Source organism: Hylobates moloch, unplaced genomic scaffold (genome assembly GCF_009828535.3).
Source record: "Hylobates moloch isolate HMO894 unplaced genomic scaffold, HMol_V3 SCAFFOLD_1, whole genome shotgun sequence".
Classification (NCBI taxonomy): domain Eukaryota; kingdom Metazoa; phylum Chordata; class Mammalia; order Primates; family Hylobatidae; genus Hylobates; species Hylobates moloch.
In genome coordinates, this window is record NW_026652276.1 from 215,590,819 (window position 1) to 215,612,447 (window position 21,629).

The 21,629-nt window shown below is 37.7% G+C and overlaps 1 protein-coding gene across 1 annotated transcript in view; it reads left to right on the forward strand.

The window, feature by feature from the left end:
- The first annotated feature begins 772 nt into the window (after positions 1-772).
- Positions 773-21,629, forward strand: part of BPGM (bisphosphoglycerate mutase) — a 65,717-nt gene continuing 44,860 nt past the window's right edge. The window contains exons 1-2 of the mRNA XM_058426911.1: positions 773-821; positions 13,651-13,705. The gene's annotated coding sequence lies outside the window, so the exon portion shown is untranslated. The remainder of the gene's footprint in view (positions 822-13,650; positions 13,706-21,629) is intronic.

A 21,629-nucleotide genomic window follows, 5' to 3' on the forward strand; every position in this document is an offset into this window, starting at 1 on the left:
CTGGTAAAGCATTTAGAAGCATTTCTGGCACTTTAGTAAGCAAAATATGATTCTGGAATTTGGAAGATATTTGAGCTACAGATATAAACATGGGAGTCTTTGGCGTATCAATAGTATTTGTTTTACCTTGGATTCCCCTAGAAGCAGACCCTGACAAGGATATGAGTGTAAATACTTTATCTGGGAGGAGAGTCCAAGAAATACTGGTGGAGAAATGGGGAATTGAGACAGGAAAAGGAAGGACGTCAATAAACGGTGCATTATGAAGTAAGTTATTCTTGCAGATAACAGATGTTTAGTCCCATTGTGGGACTCTGGGAGAGAATGTAGAAGAGGCCTTAAAATTATCCTAACTGAGGGGCCAGAAAGCTAGATAATTATCCATCAAATCTCAACCATGTTTGGCCAAGGCCTGCTTTGGGGGCTTAACTCTTCAGCAGTTCCAGCTTCTCTGCAAGAGAGTCCAGAGCTCCCTGGGTCAAGAAAAGGCCCCAAGGCAGAGAATCTGAAGTGCCCCCAGTAATCAGCCTTCTGTGTGCAGAGGTGAGTCTTGAGGGACTATGAGTGGGGCACCCAAGCATGAGAGTATCCGATGTCATCCTAGGAGTGAGTGAAGTTAGAGAGAAGGTGGGGTCTGGTCACCAAAGTGCTGTAGCACTCCAACATTTAGAGGTCAAGAAGATGAGACGGAACCAGGAAAAGAAACTGAGGAGGGGCCAGTGAAAAAAGAGAGAGTAGAGTTCTGGACTCCAAGTTGAGAGGAAGAATCCAAGCAGGAGGAAGAATCAACCATGTCAAATACTGCAGAAAGGTCAAATAAGGTGAGGACTGAAGACTGACCATTGGATTTAAAAACTTGGAGGCCACTGTTGACCTTGACAGGAGCGGTTTTAGAGAGGTAGTTCAGGATAGGGAGTGAGTTCCAAAGAGAAGTAAAATTGGAGGCACCCTGTATAGACAACTCTTTCAAATAGTTGGTTGTAGAGAAATAAAACAGTAGCTGTAGGGGGTGTGCAGGTCGAGAGAGAGAGAGAGAGAGAGTTTGAGATGGGAAATGTTGCAGCATGGTTGTACGTGGATGGGATTGATTCAGTCAAGAGAGAAAAACTGATGATGCAGGGAAAAGAAGGATAGTTATGAAAGTGTTATCCTTCATAAGTGAGAGGGAATGGGATCTTGTGCACAAGCGGAGGAAGTTTCCTTAGAAGCAGAGATCACTCATCAATAGTAACAGAGAGAAGGCAGAAGGGTCTACACACTCCACCACAGATGCAGACAGATGGTGAAGTGTGTAGAAATTCTCTTCTGAGCTCTGATAAATTTGACAGAAACAAGTAAGTCAGCTGATATCTGATGATTGGGGCAGAGGGGATGTTGGAGTATTGAGGAGAATGGAGAAGGTGGGAAATAATCATCTAGGATTGAGAATAGATGAGGAACAGGGAGAAGGATCGCCAAGCAGCACCAAAGGGTCATGGGAGATGAGTGGCCTAAGAGCAGTCAGCAGGGTTATGTCTTTCTCCAGCCATGTTCAGCTGCTTGGGTGCAGACACGGAGTGGAGGAGAAATAGATTTAACCAAGGTTGGGTATGCTTTATGTCCAACTTCCAACATGTGACCTTGCTCCAGGAAGACATTATGTAGTTATTGGCTAAGAAATTAAATTTTATTGAGACAATAATCCTGAATTCCAAGAGTTTTGAGAATATGTTAAAAGCAAAGTGAGATAAAAGAGATTTATGGGAAAGCAAAGCAGAAGTTGCTTTACTCAATCCATTTTGAAGGTGTTTCTTTGCCAAAACTGAATAGGGGGTTAGCAGAAACTCGTTTACCCTCCATAAATGTTGGGAACTGGCTTTCCTCTCTGAGTCTCTTGATTCTGGTGGACCCTGCAACCACTGACTAGCTAAGTAATCAGAACCCAACATGTCCTTTAACTGTAAGAGTGGTAAATTATCTGTTCCAGTTTAAAAGAGGCAGAGTATGTTACAATCACAGGGACTATAAAAAGAAAGGAAGGTGTGTGTGAAGTAACTCCACCTTTCTCCAGTAAACATGTCTTACTCTAGGTGTCTTACAGCAGAGCTCACATCCCTTCATGAGCCTCTAGTCAAAGATTCTAGTAAGAAAACTCTTGGAGACCCGAAGCTGGATAATCAGGACCTCTATTTTACCCCTGGATAATGGGAGTTAAGGCACTGCATCTTTCTGTTCTAGTATCCAGTTTATCTAGTTTCTGGACAAGGTCAAACAGCCCAGTCATAGGTACTCAAAAGACAACCTTAGCAGTAAGCCACAAGATGTGTGCAACAAAGAAGGTGCGTAGCGGGTTGAATGGTGTCCTCCCAAAAGGATATGTTCAAATCCTAATTCCCAGAACCTGTGAATGTATGCTTATTTGGAAAGGAGGCCTTTGCAGATATAATTAAGGATCTAGGGATGAGATAATCCTAGATTCAGGATGGGCCCTAAATCCACTGATTGATATACTTAAGGCAAAAGAGAGGGAGTTTTGAGACACATGGAAGCACAGATGAAGGTTTCATGAAGCAGGAGGCAGAGGTTAGAGTGCTGTGTCCACAAGGGCCGAGGATTGCTGGAAACCAGAGGTGAGGAGAGAGGCATGGAACAGATTCTCCCTCAGATCCCCCAGGAGGAACCAACCCTGCAGACACCTTGATTTCAGACTTCTGACCTACTTAACTGTGAGAGAATACATTTCTGTTGTTTTCAGCCACAAGTTTGTGGTCCTTTGTTAAGGTAGCCCTAGGAAACTGATACAGGGTGGGAACTCCTATTTTAGTCATGTGAAAAGTGAATGGTCTGGAAAAACACAATGATGTATTCATGGGGCTAGGGAGACTAAGACCACCTGTAGTCCCTGAAACTTTGGGGGTAATCTCCTTCAAGCTCCCTTTAGAAAAATATGGCTCCTTTTCCAGAAACCACATATCCTGATAGTCTGAAATATCTGTAGTTATTTTTAGTCCATTGTTCCATTTCCACGGAAATGTTTGCAAAATTAGCCGGGCATGGTGGCGCGTAGTAGTCCCAGCTACTGGGAAGACTGAGGTGGGAGGATCACTTGTGCCCAGGAGTTCGTGGTTGCAGTGAGCTCTGATCATGCCACTGTACTCCAGCCTGGGTGACAGAGTGAGACCATGTCCCAGGAAAAAAAGAAAAAAAGGAAAAAAAGAAAGAGTTTGCAAATATTTTGTTTCCCGGGAAGTCATAATACCCTTATGATTCAGTCAGCCTGATTCTGCAGTCCTGAAATCTCGGCTTGCAGCAGGTCTGTGCTGACAAGTCTGTGCTTAAAGAGAGCAGCCTCCCAGATCCCTGTATGCCCTGATTCCTGACTTGTCTCATCTGGAATAAAAAGAAGTAACAACCAACACTGCACTTTGAGGCTTTTATTCATTTGCTGCTTTTATTCATCTGTTCTCCACCTCAAGTGCCCTCACCCCACTTGGGGAGTCCTGGCTTATCCTTCAAGACTTGCCCAAATGCCTTCTGCCCTGTGAAGTCCTCCTTGAAACTGAAGAAGCAATTATTCTTCCTTCTACGTTCCCACAGAACTCTGCACCTCTATTAAAGACTTATTAAATTCTATCACAGCTTAGTTTTTATGTAACTGTCTTCCCTGAAACACTCCAGAGGTGGCATCATGACTTATTCATGTCTGAATCACCAGCACTTAATCTAGAACCTAGCTCCATAGTTTTCATATAAATGAAGAAAAGCAATACCTTAGAAAATCTCTAGTAGCCAAATTCAAAGTTTCTCTAAAGTGTACAACTGCTATGATTTAACTTCCTCTATTTTGGATTTCAAGCCACTAGAATTTGGAACAGGAACAAAGTAGTGCAGAAATTATTGTGTACTATGTGAGCAGAGTTCAGTGCAAAATTATGGAGGTATGTAAGTGTTTGTAGCTTTGGCATTATGGTCAGGGGAAACTTCTTTCCTGCAGAGGAAAAGGGCAGTGTCATCCCTGGGATCACAAGCTTCTTGAACATGTGGAAGGTGGGTTCTTCCTATTTTGGATTTGAGCTCAGCAAAGGCTTTCCTGAATTAATCACTGAAGGAGCACATGGTGCCATATTTCCTTCATCTGGTCACTGCAGACAGCGAAAATGTTTATACCAGATGGTGCTCAATGTGATGTCATCATTCCATGGTTTATCCAAATTCCCTCTTTCATCATGTTTTGCTTGGAGTTACACCTGGAGTTTTATGTATCTGCCTGGAGTTTTATGTATCTGCAAATAGTCAGAATGAATTCTCAGTTGTGGAAGAAAAAAATAGATGGTGCTCTAAGCTTATGTGTAAATATCCTTTGTAGAAAAGACAAAACATTTCAATGAATAAAGCTGAGGGCAAAAGGAAGGTTTGAGTAGGTAAGTGGTATATGTTCCCATGGGAACAAGCAGCAGCTGCCAACAAATGCATGAGAAAAGGCTATAGAGTCTTTCTATGATTCAGGCTAAAACTAAATTTGTAAAGGAGTCGAAACACACATGAATCATCCCCTCTTGTCCACTATGATCATGACTATCTCCAAGTCAAAAGCTAGCCAAGAGTCACAATGAAGACTAGCCTGTTGTGACAACTGAAGTTGTTTGCACTAAATATCTCCACCAAGGAATTCCAACAGCTTCTGACATCTACCACATAACAATTTAGATTAATTGGCCTATTAAGACCCTCATAATCTGGCACCATGATCTCTATCCCATCTAATTTCTGACCACTTTCCTATATGGGCTAAGGTGGTCTCACTATTCCCTAAACATTCTTGTTCATTCTTAACTCCAAAGCCTTTCTCATATACTTTCTCTGCCTTCTAGCGCTGTTTCCTTTTTCTTCATCTATTCAAACCAATCTATTCTTAAATTCCAGTCCTAGGATTATCTGATCTGTGAGGTTTTTCATGATTGCAAATCATACTGGTTTCTCCCTGCTCTGGATTTCTGTACTGTCCCTCAAGAGCTGGAGGTGCAAGCTAATGTTTCTATTGACATCAACCATCATTTATGGACACTCTTTTGTTCACACACTGTGCTAGCAGCATAATGGACATTTCCTGTTGTCCTGCTCCCTATTTTCTTTGCTGTTCCTTTGTTTTAAACCATTTAAAATAGTTTTTTTTCCCTTCCTCCCGATGATCAATATAACTAAGGAATTTTTGTTCCTCTTCAATCCTATATAAGGAAAACATTTTCCTCCCCTTCTTAGGATAGGAAAGAATTGGTGGATACTAAGCTTGGTAAAATCTGTTGGAATCTTCAACTTTAATCCCTTCCAAATTGAGGGGCTAGAATAAACCTTAGTTAAAGCACGAATTAGTTACTAATTAGGGAACTCCTGTACAGATAAGGGAGTATCAATTTTAGACCCTTTGGCCACTTTTTTGGATATCCAGATTGTAGAATTACCAACAGGCATACTCATTGGTGTGTACTGAGTCTCAGCCAGGATTCAGAATGAGAGTAATTATTTTGGGATCTGAATCTTGCAGGAAAATAAAAACAGGCAAAGCTCGATTCAGGTCTCAAAGTCTGGCACTGCCAGTTTAACCATGAACAGATAATGAAATCTTCATAATAACATTTGATTGATATCTAAAACCCCAAAATGCCTCTATTTCTAGGGCAATACTATCTCTACATTTTTAAAAATTTTCTAGATGCCAAGATATTTAGCTTGATTTTATTTATTTTTTATTTCAACAGGTTTTTGGAAAACAGGTGGTGTTTGATTACATGGATAAGTTATTTAGTGATGATTTCTGAGATTTTGGTATACCCCTCACCCGAGTAGTGTACACTGTAAAGTCACTCTTGTTCACTTATGAAGAATGAGAAGAAAAACTCTGAAACAAAAATTCTCCTGCCTTTAATTGAACAAACTATAGCCCACTCCTGAATGACTTTTCTGTAGCTGGCCCACTGTGGTAGAGTACTTTCAAAAATATTCACTCCTTTCCCCTTTTACCTCCACAAAGGAAATATTCTTCCCCAAATCCTTGACTTTGGGTTTGGCTGCATGGCTTGCCTTGTCAGATGTGACACAAATAGCGGGTTGAAATGTGCTTGAGTGGTTGGGCCTGGCCTCTTGCACCCCTATCATTGCCACGAGAAGAGTGTGTCTTGACTAGTCACTGATCCAAGGCACATGAAGAAGATGAAGCAGAGCCACCCAGCTGACCTGCAGCTCTGTGAGATTAAATGATTGCTATTTTAAGATACTGAGTTTTGGGGTGGTTTGTGACACAGGATTTTTGTGGCAATAGATGATACACATCCCAATAGCTCCACAAATGGTCATATCTTCCCAAGTTCTGTTTCTGTCCCCAGAAAATATCATTCTTGACTGAAAAAACGCAAATATAATATTTTCCTATGGGCTTCTAACTCAAACGGCATAGGGTGTTTCAGAAAAATGTTCCTATTTAATTACTTCAGTTATTTTTTATTCCTGACATCATGCTTTCCTCTAAGTACTGTGAGTGCACAGAGGGAAATGTGAGTCTGTGTGCTCAAGTACTTATTTAATTTCAGGCTTAGGGGAGTCTGTGATCCCTAAGTCTGACACTGTCTCATGGACTGAGAAGAACTTGAAGGCAGGAGGCTCTATCAGCCTCTCAGCAAGAGAGACAGCACACTCAGCTTTGTTGTGTAGAGGCTTTTTCATAAAGGAAATATTTAGAGGTGTGGTTTGGGTTAGAGGAACTAGCAAGGGATGTTGAGGTGCCCAGACACTAGGAACAGCAGGGAGTTCTGATGATCCCCGGGCCTGAAAAGTAGGGGGAGAAAACGCAATTTTTGGAGACTGGCTAAGAGTTAGAGTCAAGATGGGCTGCCCAACAGTAGCTGTAGTTTGAGTGATGAGGCCATTGATAGAACCACGGTGCAGCAGATGGTGAGTGGGAATAAATGGGTGAGGAGAGATATATTGAAAATAAATATTCCAACATCTTCTCCTCCCACTGGCCAGAGGGCAAGGGAACCTGGGTCACACAGTACCTAGAGGTCAGGCTCCCAGGACAAAGAACATAACAGAACACAGAATAAATCTGCAACGAATCAAAGAATAACCACAACAGATGTTTATGAATACTTGCCCCAGTTTTCTCAGGAAAGAAGGCATGGGGAAAGGGAGGGCAAGAAATGAGTTGTGTTTACAAGGAAATTGGTTACAGAGAGTTTACAAAGTCTTCAATTTTGAATTGAGTAGCAAAAAGATGGAGAATTAGACGACCTGTGACTGGGCCAGTAGATGTCTTTGCATTGCAGATATTCACCTCAAGCATTTCTCTAAAAGTATCATGAGACAAAACTGTAGTACTAGATGGCATCAGTGAAATTAACCTTAAAGTACCTGGAAGATAATTATTTTGAGGAGGGCTATGAGATCAAGCTTCTGGTCTTAATCTCTGGGTTTGACATTGAGATTTTAGAAGAAATATTTAAATGGATAGGGAAGTAAAAGGTATATTGATGCCAGCAGATTCCTGAGCTATAGAACTCTGACACTATTTCAATTTTTTGATAATCTTCTGATTCTTCACCTATGAAAATATTATATGAAACTATTTACCAAATTTATCAACCCATGACACATCCACAAACCCAAACTTGCCAGAATACTTTAGTTGTTGTGTTAATGTTTTTGAAGAAGAGTGTGGAGGGCGGGGAACACAGGAGACTCCTTGGTCTACATGTCCATACATGCATATCCACATACCAGCATCAGCCATCTCTCTTTCTTCAGCAAAATTACTCTTGCTTTCCATTTCTGTTGCCCAAAATGGGCAAAGGTGAGTGAGTAAAACCAAAACACCAATACATTGAGGATGTCTTTTATTATACACAGAAGTATCCTACTATGCTAGAAAACAATATTATACTAATTTTCTTAGAGAAACCAAGTAGCTGACTAGTCATCTGATTCAAATATATGTGAGAAACACTTTTTTGTCCTTCAGATACAATTTTCACATCATACTTTCTCTTTAGATTTTATAGTTGGCCCAGTTTCCCCTTGAATGCGAGCCTTATAAGCTTTTTGTACCTCTTAACATCAAACTCAATGAATAACTAAGACTTGGGCTATTTGTTTGCCCAAATGGGAAATGGGGGAGGGTAAAGGAAGAGAATCCTCCCCATCCGAAGGTTCCAGGAGGCTACAAAGAGATAGTGGTCGATGTTGATTCTAGAAAACTCGTTCTCATGAAGTTTTCAAGCTGATTTCCTTATGTATTAACTTCACTAAAAGAAGGATTCCTTTTGATAAGTGAGGACAAAAAGGCATCATTGAATAGCAATTACAAAAAGAAAAAATCTACAAGTACAATATTTTGCTTCAAATAAAATATATTTATGTGGCCGCTATGTTTTTGTTGATAGTCAATATATGTAAATATTTAGCTAAATTATGAAAATTCAAGAAAGATCACAGCTATTGGAAGTAGCAGGCTAGCTAAAAGCCTCTGCAGCATTGCTTGAACGGAAACAGACCAAAAGCAGATTATGTCTGAAGATGTATTGATTATTTATATCTCCTTAAAGAAATAATAAGTTCTTTAAAAGGGCAATATAAGCAACATTCATGTACTTATGAGAAATGTGTAACTAAATACTTCATTGCTTAACTAAACATTGATTGGATGCCTATTGGTGATTAGAATGAATGATTAGGAGTCTTGACCAAGGGTGTTCCAGTTAATTAATTACCTGAATTTGTCTTCCTATATATAATTTTCAAGGAAGAAAATAATATGACAAAAAGGAAATGGTTACAAAGTAACAAACATTTTATTTCCCAGTCTAATCTTTTTCAACCTATATTTATACCCAGAGCACTGTGTGGTATGTTCAGCATCATGTATCTTGGCTTCTGTCAAGATGAATATTTTGTATTGATCAACACTTTACACTTTACAAAGCCCTTTCAAATACTTATTTCCTTTGACTTCTAAGTCTTACTGTACCATTGTCTAGATGGAAAAATTGAGTCTGAAGTGGTGATTTCCCCAATGTTATTCTACTTCATGCCCACTAGAATAGCTAAAATCTAAGACTGACAGTATCAAGTATTGGTAAGGATGCAGAACAATTAAAACTCACATATATTGCTGATGGAAGTATAAAATGATATAACCACTTTGACAAAAAGTTTGGCAGTTTCTTATAAAGTTAAACACATCTTCTGATCCAGCAATTGCAGTTGTAGGTAATTATCCAAGATAAGTGAAAATACATGTTCACAAAAAGACTTGTAGAAGAATGTTCATAGCAGCTCTATTCACTGTAGTCAAAAATTGAAAACAACCCAAATTTCCATCAACAACAGGATGGGTAAACAAGTTGTAGTATATTAGCACTTAGCAATAAAAAGGAATGAATTACTGTACTGATACATCCAATAACATGAATAAAACATAATGATGAGAAAAGAAGCTGCATACAAGAGAGTATATATTGTATGTTTCCACTTATGTGAAGTTCTAGAACAGGTAGAGCTAACCTAAGGTGAAAAAAATCAGTCGTGCCTTTGAGGGTTTGGGGCATTGCTCCCAAGGGAGGACTTTTTTTCTTACGAGATGGAAATACAGTGAGGATATAGACACACAGCCCAAATTGTTCAATTAATACTTGTGCATCTCAATATATGTATATTTTACCTTAAAAACTGTAAAAACAATAACAATCAGATGGAGGAGTTGGGAGTGGAGGTTTAGATAAAAGAAGCGAGGCAGAACATTGATACTACAAGTTGAGTGATGAGTGATGTTCCTTATACTCTTCTGTTTATCTATGCTTGAAATTTTCCACCAAAAAAAAAGTTTTAAAAAAGACAATAAGGAAAAATGATCAAAAGGCTTTCAGGGAACTGGAAATAGTTCAGTATGGCTGGAGCAGAGAGTGTGTTTTCTGCTCTCTCATTTCACAGGAATCTTCCCAGACAGTGGTGAACTGAAAACACCAAATCTCTTAGTCACATCTGATTCTACAGCAAGGACGGTTACAATGACTAGCCAACACAAACGAATAATTGTGGTGGAAAAAACAGATGTTTGTATCTCAAGTGTAAATATAACTTACCAAATACTATTACTTGAAGTACTTGGCAACAATTGGAAAAAGAATTTAAACATGAGCCATGTAGTTACCACGGAATATGGACATGATTAATGGTACAGGCTCAGACCAGTATAATCCCCTTCCATAACTTGGTAACGCTCCTGACATTGCAATAAGTAAACTAAACCACACCCAGTCAGCAACTAATTAAAAAACTATAAATGTCTTATAAATAAAAAAATTATGTATCTGAAAATATGTGGGAAATATGCTCAATAAATCATCTGATTCATCACTTCTTATTTTAATACAGATTATTGCAAAGCTGTGGGTATTTCAATAAGAAATCTACATTAAGTTTTCTTCATCTGAATGCAACGCATTTGTGTGTGTGTATGTGTATGTGTGTGAAGTTGGGGCTCTGTGTAGACTTAGAATGAATTACAGATTTCTATTTTAGGAAGAGAACTTAAAAGTTCCCTTTAATTTTATAAATGAGGGAACTAAAACCAAGAGAAATGAAGTGACTTGTCCAAGGTAAAAAGGTGTAAGACCACAGATTTAGATCTGATTTCTTCAAATTGAAGTAGACTGTTTACAATGTGTATGAATCTAAAACGCTTCCCATGAGCTGCATCCATATTGAATAACTCAAGAAAAGTTTGTCTTGGCAGTTCACAGAACACTATTCAAATACAGAAGCCTTGTGCATTAGTGGAAATATTCTTCTGCCCCATGGAGATTATAATACTGAAGCAGACAGATATCTTCAAAAGGTTGTGGAAAACAGCCAATGTACCATTTGTCTATGCTTGCTTATAGAGCATTAGAGAGGATATTGAACTACCAAGACCCTTTCCTCTATTTTCTCTTCTTGCCTAGCTCTTTATTTGGGTGCCACCACATGCTCTTTATACCACTGTGTTTCAAGCTATGGGTTACAATCCACTTATGAGTTATACAATCAACTTAATGGCCACAATCAGCATTTTTAAAATTAAATTAATTAGATTAGAAAATATCAGTGGACAACACTCATAAGGTTAGGGCAAATTATTTCATGAAATTCCTGTTTCAGTTATAAACATATGTGTGTACACTGTATGGAAATGTAAAACATTTTTTACTATGGATCAGTCAAGAGTACTTGAAAGAAGATGGCATTCATAGGTCCTCAGAGGGACTTGGACATGCTTTAACTCTGATTACGCCTTCCTCAACTTGTGTGTTCATGGTGTTCACGATTTTATTCTCATTTTTAAGTCGACACAAATGAGGCGTTATTAGAATCATTTATTCTCATAATATACAATGTACGACATCTGTATTTACCTACATGTTTGCTAATTTCTTTGCATCTGTGAAATTTTTTAATGTGGTAACTTTCTTAATACACAATATTCACCATTTAATCATTTAACCCCAACTCAGTGGCATTCAGTACAGTGATGTGCAACCATCACCACTATCTATTTCTAGAACATTTTTGTCGCCCACAAAGGAAACTCCCTATTCATTAAGCAATCACTTTCCATTCCTCCCTCCCCTGCAGCATCTGGAAATCAGTAACCTGCTATCTATCTCTATGGATTCTGGATATTCCATGTAAATGGAATCATACAATATGTGGCATTTTGTGTCTGGCTTCTTTAAATTAGCATAATGTTTTTAAGATTCATTCAAGTTGTAGCATGTATCAGCTATTCATTCCTTTTCTGTGTCTGAATATTTCATTGTATGAATATACATTGTATGAATATACCATCTATCCATTGATAGACATTTAGGCTGCTTCCACCTTTTGGCTACAGTGAGTAGTGCTGTTATGAACATTTGTGTACGAATACTTATTTGAATATCTGCTTTCAGTTCTTTAGGGGTATATACCTAGGAGCGGAATTACTGGTTCATAAGACAATACTATGTTGAATTTTTTGAAGAATCACCAAGCTGTTACAATCTATTAGTGGGTTATGAAATCAAACTCTTTTCCACAGTGGCTGTACCATTTTAAGTACCCACCAGTAACGTACAAAGACTCCAATTTCTCCACATCCTTACCAACACGTTATTTTTCATTTTCGAAAGATGATAGCCATTCTAGTGGGTATGAGGTGGTATCTCATTATGGTTTCAATTTGCATTTCCCTAGTCGCTAACAATGCTAAACATTTTTTTATGTGCCTGTTGGCCATTTGTATGTCTTCTTTGGATAAATGTCCATACAAGTCCTTTGCCCATTTTTAAATGAGGTGTTTGTCTTTTTGTTGTTGAGCTGTAAAAGTTCTTTATATGTTCTGGATACTAGATCCTTATCATTTATATAATTTGCAAATAATTCTATGTTGTCTTTTTACTTCCTTGGTAATGTCTTTTGATGAATAAAAGCTTTTGAATCCAATTTACTTCTTCTTTTGTTGCTTGTGCATTTGGTGTCATATCTAAGAAATCATTGTCAAATTCAAGACTGTGAAGTCTATCCTTCTGTTTTTTCCTAAGGATATTACAATTTTAGCTCTTAAATTTAGGTCTTTGATCCATTTTAATTTTTGTATATGGTCTGAGGTTAGAGTCCAACTGTATTCTTCTGCATGTGAATACTCTGAACTTTTTAGAATCCTATTTCCTCTTTCTGAAATACATTTCTTAAAAGTTTGTTTAGAAAAGATTTCTTGGTAATAATTTCTACGTTTTTTTTTTTTTTTTTTGGTAATGTCTGTATTACCACTGTATTCTGGCTTCCATTGCTGTTACTGAGAAACTTGACATCATTTTTCCTCCTTTTTTTCCTACCTCTTTTCTCTGCCTACTTTTAAATAGTCTTTGGTTTTACTAAAATATATCTGAGAGTGGCTTTCTTTTTATCTATTCTACCTTGGACTCTTGTTTCTTGTATCTGTGGATTCATGACCTTTCTTCAGTTCTGGAAAATTCTCAGGCTTTGTATCTTCAAACATTGCCTTTCGTCTATTTTCTCTATTCTCTCTTTCTGAAACTGCACTTACATATGTTATATTTACTCATTCTATCCTCCAAGTAGCCTAACATTTATCTTCTTTAATATTTATCTCCCATCTCTCTGTATTATGAGTATTTCCTTCAGATTTAATTCTCTCTTCCTGCGTATATTCTGCTGGCTAATTTATTGGGTTATGGATTTCAATAATGATATTTTTATTTCTAAATATCTTAATTCATTCTTTTTTTCAAATGTGCCTGGTATTTTAAATTAGATTTATATTTTGATCATTTTTCAGTTTTTATTCCATCTTTAATATCTTAAAACATTTGCTGATAATTGCTTTTTACTATAATAATTTCATTATCTTAAATTCTCAATAACTTAAGTGTGTTTTTGTCTTCTCCTAACTTTTGTTCATGATATATTTGTTAATATCTTATTATACATTATATTTTATTGAATTTAATATTTCCAAATCAGAAGGCCTTAAATTGGGAATTTGCATTTGCTTTATGGATCCAGGAGGAAGTACTAATCTGGGACTACTCTAGAGCTCTTCAAAGTTATTGGCTTAATGAAAGAGTCTCATTTTCTTTGCAGAAAGCCCAGAGCTTAATCTTCGAATTCCAGTGCTGGCACTGACATTTTCCCCAAGGTAATCCTAGCCTTTTCGTTTTTTAAACTGTTTATCATTCCAGTTTTAGTTGTTTTTCACTTTCTATTTTTGGCAAATGGGGATATTCCTTATTTCTTGTCAGTCAGTGTGATATCATAGAAAGATACTTGGCCTTTGTTCCTGGTTTCTGGCACACAGTTCCCAAAACTCTTAGAATTTCCTGAGTGATAAGCGTGACAGGAGTATTTTTTGCTCTAGTGACATGACTTTTTGTGGGCTTCTAGATAGCTTCAGGAGGGTGGCTGTTCCAGAAAAACCAGCCTTGATTAGAAGCTTGGAACATTCCACCCACCTCCCTCTAATCTCTAGTGCAGGGAAAGGAGCTGGAGAATGAATTGATTGCTGGTGGCCAATGATTTAATCATTGCCCACAGATGAAACTTCCATAAGAAACCCTAAATGCTGACATTTGGAGAGCTTCCAGGTTGGTGAACACATCAAGATGCTGGGGAAGTGACATGACCAGAGAAGGCATGGGAGCCCCATATCCCTGATCCCAAACCTTGCCCTAAGAATCTCTTTCACTTTACCATTCCAGAGTGGTAGCATTGATAATAAACCAGTGAATTTTATGATCTGTTCTCACAAATCATCAAACCTGAGGAGGGGATCATGAGAACCTCTGATTTATAGCTGGTCAGTCAGAAGGATGGGAGGCTCGGGACTTAGGGCTGGCATCCGAAGACTGTGTTGAGGGGTAGTCCTGTAGTACTGAGCTCGAAACCTGTGGCGTCTGCACTAACTCTGGGTTGTTAGTGACAGAATTGAATTGAATCAGTGGACACTCAGCTGGTGTCCAGAGAGCTGGAGAAGTGATAATGGAAAAGACACCATGCATTTGGCATCAGGAGGAATAAATGTCTCAGTCAGCAATGTTTTAAAAATTATATTTGAAATACATCCAGCCTTTAGTCATATCATAGTGGGAGAGTCACTCTATCTAATCCATCATAATCCTAGCAGTAAATGGAATAGAATGTTTTTCTCTATATCCACTGAAGGTTTTGACTTTGGAAGAAAAAAAAAGGAAGTGAGATGTGAATAATAAACCGTGCAGAGGTCTTGGGTAACAGGGTTTGGTTTCTTAAACCATGATTATACCATGCTTACTTTTCTGAGAAAGATAGCAAAATACATGGAGAAAAGTTAACTGTAAAAGGGTCTAGAAGAGCTTGACACCTAAAGATAAAAGAGAGAAAATGTTTCCTTATAGTTAACTACTTAAAATAAGTCATATTTTCATAAAATAATAAGCTTCTTGAGAATAAGGACAGTATCTCTTTCATATTGCTTGTTTAACAAAGAATAACCACCTATGCACTTTTGGGGATCCAAAACTACTATACTAAAATGATTGTCAAAGGTCGTGTAGACTTATCCTGAGGTCACACAGCCAGTGTAACAGATCATAGGAGTAGACTAAAGTCTCCTGACTCCAGGCCATGCTTGTGTATTATATCACACTACACCACTGAACTGAGTCAATATAAATTATTCAAGTACATGGCATTGCATACCACAAAGGAGAAAAAAATACTCTATTTGGATTCAATCGTTTTCTTCTTTACTGATTACTTCATATATAACCTTGTTTGTTGAAAGGAGCACATATTCTCTATCACTATACATCCTCAATTGTATGTTTAAAAAAAAATTCATACTGTAAGGACACAGTCATTGTGTATGTATACAGCTCAACTTCCTCGGTTGCTAAGGATGAATACTGCTCAGGATTAAACATGAAACACAGCTCTAGCTAGAGGCCAAGAAAGAGCTGATTTGTACATCAAAGTCATGGTGTCTAAGAGCTATAAATGGTAAATACGTGATGAAAGAGGTTAAGAGAAAAAAGAGAGGTGTACATGCATGATGTGAGTCAGGCTGGGGTCTGAAATTCTAAAAGGTGGATATGTTTTGCTGATTTGGGGGTAGTTTTAAAGCAGTCAAGATGCCATGCATACTATCTCTGGATTTATCCACCTCCCTTCAGAGTGGGCCTGAGTAGAACTGGATTGGAGTTTCTTTAGTGGTTTGTTTAGTGAAAGTTGTCACATGGTTGAGGGTGTGCTTGTAGCACTGTGGACTCCCTTTTGGTCATCAGGTGTTACACCTGTTTTTTCCAGGATAACCTGTACAGCACTTTCTCACTTCCTCCAGTAACAGAGGTGAGCTATGGAGGCAGGGTATATTGGATAGATGCAGCTAGGCTGGGTACAGCAGGGAGTAGCAAAGGGCAGGTGTATATATATGCGTGTGTGTGTGTGTGCGTGTGCGTATGCACGCGTGTGTGTGTGAAGAGCTAGAGAAGAAAGTGAAATAATGACAACTCTGGATACCCAAGAATGGGCACAGGACTCTGTCCCACAGCTCCCAGCTGTGATTTGTAGTACAGATCTGCTAGCAAGAGACTACAACCACCTTGCTACTTCAGTAGCTTTCTCTGCTGTGTGGGTTTGCAGTTAAGATCTTATAGCTCTATTTGACTATAGATGGATGCAGCAAGGAATGATAAAAGATGAGGTAGATACATAGAGAAAAGTAGTGGATGTGGGGAGACCAGTCAGGAGGTTACTGCAGTCAATAAGAAAGGATGGCAACCTGAATAGCAAAAGGGTTATAAGTACAATGAAAACAGATATTTTAAAATTATAAGAAAATACAACATAAAATTTTGGTGCCATAACTTCAAAATCTAGATGAAATGGCTGATTATACAGAAAACACAAATTACCAAAATTGATTCAAGAAGAGATAAGAAGCAGGAATAGACCAGCTAGCAGCAGAGGTCAGGGAAAAGGTGAGGTGGTGAAAACCATATGAAAAGATCTACCCTATAAAACATCTCCAAGTTTGAATGACTATGCCAAAAAAAAAACCCTATCAAACATTCAGAGTGTAGATCATTTCCATGATATCCAAATTATGTCAAAGCATCAAAACCAGGAAATTTTGCAATTCATCTCACAAGGTTAAAATAACCTAGAATTACAATCTAACAGTCATTGAAAATTACAGACCAGGCTTTCAAATAAAAATAGATAGGAAATCCTGAATAAAACATATAACAATTGAATCTAACAGTATATTTAGAAAATATACTGTGCCCAAGTAGGTTTTTATTTCGGAAATTAAAGGATAGCTAAATATTAAATATTCTATAGTGTAAATACTACATAGTGTAAATACTATTTATTTACATAATATAAAAGAACCAATTAATGAATTTAATTAATAGAATAGAAGATAAAGCAAGCAAAAGATAAAGAGTCAGTAATTAGAGAAGTTGGAGGCTAGAAGTAGCCAGTTTGGGGTCTGGTCAAAATACAGGGAAGATGATTATTCCAAGTAAAGAAGAGGGACAATGAGACAATTAAAGTACCACAAGATGTTAAGATCTCTAAGGAGATCTCGGTTGTCCAATAGACATTTGAGGTGGATGCTGAGTGTGGGCTTTTGGCCACAGACGCCTCTGAGGAGGCAATCTATCCATCACTCACTTGGGCCATTTAATTCGAATCTCTGTAACCCTAAATTCTCACCTAAAAATATGAGGCTAATGTGATGTAGTATATCTTTCAGGGTTGTTGTGAGGATTAAACGAGATAATGAGAACTAAGTAGTTAGCACAGAACCTGGCACATAATAAAGTATGGTAGCTGCTATCTTGATTATTAATGTATTTTTTTAAACTGAGACTGGATTGACAACCCCTTCATACGTGCTTTCTTCTCTGACCACCAGAGAGCAGACCAACATTACCCTTCCAGAATGAGCAAGTACCTCAGGTTCCACAGCCTGAGAGTTCAGAATGTTTTCGGTAAGCTGCTCTTCTATAAATTTTGTCAGAAGAGCAAACTAACCTTTGTGAAAGGCATAGCAAAATGTCTGCTTTCTTCTTTATATTTTAGTTGAGAAAGGAGCAAGATGTAAGTTAAATAGTCACTGAATATGAAATTATATGTAAATATCAAGATACACCATATCTGGCATTAGGAATCAAGATGATAACTTGATGTATTACTTTTCTTTTTGCTTTACATCGTAGGACACTTTTTGAAGTGCTATTATATAGATATAACAGGTATAATATAATAGATGTAAATATTCCATTTTATCTTCACAATAACAGTGTGAACTTCACAGGCCAGAGCACGTTGTTCCAATTTAACTGGTGTGAAAACTGAGGTTTATTCGAGTTTAGTGGCTCTTCTAAAGACACACATATATTTGGTGTCACAATCTGAACTTCATCGGATCTGAAGACAACAGCACATACAGGAGTGCTCTTTTGGTTCTCTTCCCCTTCTTCTCTCCCTTCCTGTGTCCTTCCTGCCCTTCTTTTCTTGCTTTCCTCTTTATATTTTCTTTCCTTTCCCCTAGCTCCCCCCTACTTTTTCTTCACTTCCTTCTTCATTATGTGATATTCCACACATATATATGATCTAAATAAAATGAATGTGATTAACCCACCATTCAGCTAAGAAATATTCCAGTTTCTCTGAAGCCCAACTGCACGCCATACCCAACCTGTAACCTGGATTTTGTAATAATTTTCCTTTTCGTTCAGTTTTATCATCTTATCACTTATGCATCCCTACAAATATATACATTATTTATTTTTATATTGTTGGACTTTATGTAAATGAAATCATTCTCTCTTTTTTTGCTCAAAATTGTGTATCTGAGATTTATCTGTGTTGATGTGTATAGCTATGGTTCATTCATTTTCACAGCTTACAGTACTCCATTTTATTCCTCTGTTCTCTTACTAATGGGCTTTTGGGTGATTTTCAGTTTTGTGCTATCATAAACAAAGCTGTATATGACTCTTGCTGTACATATGCAAAAGTTTCTCCAAGGTATTCGCCTGGGAATGAAATTACTGGTTCATGAAGTGTACTTACCTACAACTTTACTAGCTAATGCCGAATTGTTTTCCAAATTATTTTTACCAATTCCTATGAGCTCATTACTTTGCATTTTCACCAACATGAAATTGTCAGAAATTTTAGCCAATTTCGCACCTAATGCTCAGATTTTGGTTTTCAAACACCATTCTGCAATAAAAGGAACCAGGTTCCTTGGAGAAATAGCTGATTCCAGGGCTAGAGTAAGTAATAAACAAGATGATCTTGGAATATCTTGTAGTGCCAGAGAGTAAGAAAATGCTCCACGAAACAAAAACAAAAAAAAAACACAGCAGCCAATCACTAAGGAGCTCCTAATTGCCAAACCTGGAACAATCAGAGCAGCAAAATAAATACAGTGTACCCTAGAACAACATGGGTTTGAGCTGTGAGGGTCCACATACACATGGATTTCCTTCCACCTCTGCCACCCGGAGACATCAAGACTAACACCTCCTCTTCCTCGTCCTCCTCAGCCTACTCAGTGTGAAGTCGATGATGATGAAGATCTTTATGATGATCCGTTTCCACTTAATCAATAGTAAATATATTTTCTCTTCCTTATAGTTTTCTTAATAACATTTTATTTTCTCTATTTTAAGTATACAGTATATCATGCATATACAAAATATGTGTTAATTGATAATGTTTTCTGGAAGGCTTCTGGCCAACAGTAGGCTGGAAGTAGTTAAATTTTTTGGGAGCCAAAAGTTATAAGTGGATTTTTTTACTGCATGGAGGTCAGTGGCCCTAATTCCCATGGTATTCAAGAGTCAACTGTATAGTATTAGATTATAAGCCATAAAATATAATAAGCTTCCATTAATTCTTACTGATATAAATAAATAAATAAATAAATAAATAAATAAATAAATAGGGGAGATGGGACAGCTCTTCCTTGTGACAGAATTTGAATTAATAAATGTAAAATGAAAGAAAAACACAAAAAGTCTTCACTAAATACCACCATAATAACTCTTGCAGACATCCTCCATCAAGAGATGCTAAAATTAGTGGGTGAAAGTTTGAGTAGAAATAAAGTTTGAATCATTTCAAAATACCTTCCCTAAAATATTGACGACAAAGAGAAAGACAGTAATTTTACCAGGGAGAAACTTGGCAGAAAGCAACTTAATCAAGTGATCGAGGTTACCACTACCAGTAATAAGATATCAAAATCATGAGCCCTGCGATATGATGCAGTGAGGACACAGCATCATTTCATGGTAGTCTCACACAACATGCATAACTAGAGTTCAATCACAAGAACACATTAGACAAACTCAAAATTGAGGGACATTTGACAAAATAATGTCTATTCTTCAAAAATATCAAGGCCATGAAAGATAAGAAAAGGACAGGCATTGACTTCTCCCTAGCTATGAAAGTCCGAGGTGGCAACTTCTTCCAACAGAAGGCTGTTTCATTTACATTAAAAATCTGTTTAGTGTAGCCACTTTCATCAATGATCTTAGCTAGATCTCCTGGCTAAGTTGCTGCAGCTTCTACATGAGCACTTGCTGCTTCACTTTGCATTTTAATGCTATAAAGACACATTCCTTCCTTAAACCTCATGAATCAACCTCTGTTAGCTTCCAACTTTTTTCTCTTTAGTTTGAAGCTTCAAACTTTTTTCCTGCAGCTTCCTCACCTTTCTCAGCCTTTATAAAATTGGAGAGAGTTACAGCCTTGCTCTGGATTAGGCTTGGGCTTAAGGGAATGTTGTGGCTGGTTTGATCTTCTATCCAGACCACTAAAACCTCTGTATCAGCAATAACACTGTTTCACTTTCTCATCATTTGTGTGTTCCCTAGAGTTTAATTTCCTTCAAGAGCTTTTGCTTTGCATTCACAGCTTGGCCGTTTGGTGCAAGAGCCTTAGCTTTCAGCCTCTCTCGACTTTCAACATGCCTTCCTCACTAAGCTTAATCATTTCTAGCTTTCGATTTCAAGTGAGAGACGTGTGATTTCCTTTAACTGGAACACTTACAGGTCACTGTAGGACTATTAATTGGCCTAATTCCAATGTTGTTGTGTCTCAGAGAATAAGAAGGCCCGAGGAAATGCGGAGAGATGGGGGAATGGCTGGTAGGTCAAGCAGTCAGAACACACACATTTATCAATTAACTTTGATGTAGTATATGGGTGTAGCTCATTGCACACCAAAGCAATACAATAGTAAAATCAAAGACAACTCATCACAGATCGCCATAACATATATAATAATGAAAAAGTTTGAAATATCCTGAGAATTGTCAAAATGTGGAAGAGATACAAAGTGAGCAGATGCTGTTGGAAAAAAATGGCGCCAATGGACTTGCTTGACAAAGGGCTGCTGCAAACCTTCAATTTGTGAAAAATGCAGTATCTGCAGCATGAAGTAAAATGAAGAGCAATAAAATGGGGTATCTGTACAGATATTAAACTGAATTAAATATTTCCATTTGGTTCAATGACAGTAACTTATAAGAATGGTTGATTAGAGATTGCTGGGAGATAATTGCTGGGCACCAAGCCACTTTTTAGTAATAGTTTCAAAATTTACAGTGATTGGAATAGTGAGTTTATATTTGGTGGTGCATGAAAAAACAAGGAGATACATCATAAAAACCTTGGAAATAATAGAATCATTATCTTTTATAGCTTATAAAATGGTGGGCTGAGCTTGTGAGTCTACAAAATTGAGTGGGAAACCTTACACATAGTGAGTTCACCAAAGCTAGTGTCACCTCAATGGTTTTCCAGGCCTCATTGCCCACATTTTGTTTGAAACTTCTTTGGGTCCTAGGAAGGTGCCCCCTTGAACAACAATTAAGAAAAGTCCAGACCACATTTCTATCATTCAGGCCTTCTTTCACTTCCTTTTCAAGGCTACATTCATTTCTCTTATCTGTGTCTGTAGCAATAGATGGTATTTTCTTTTTTTTTTTTTTTTTTTTTTTTTAGATGGAGTCTTGCTCTGCGGCCTGGGCTGGAATGCAGTGGCATGATCTCGGC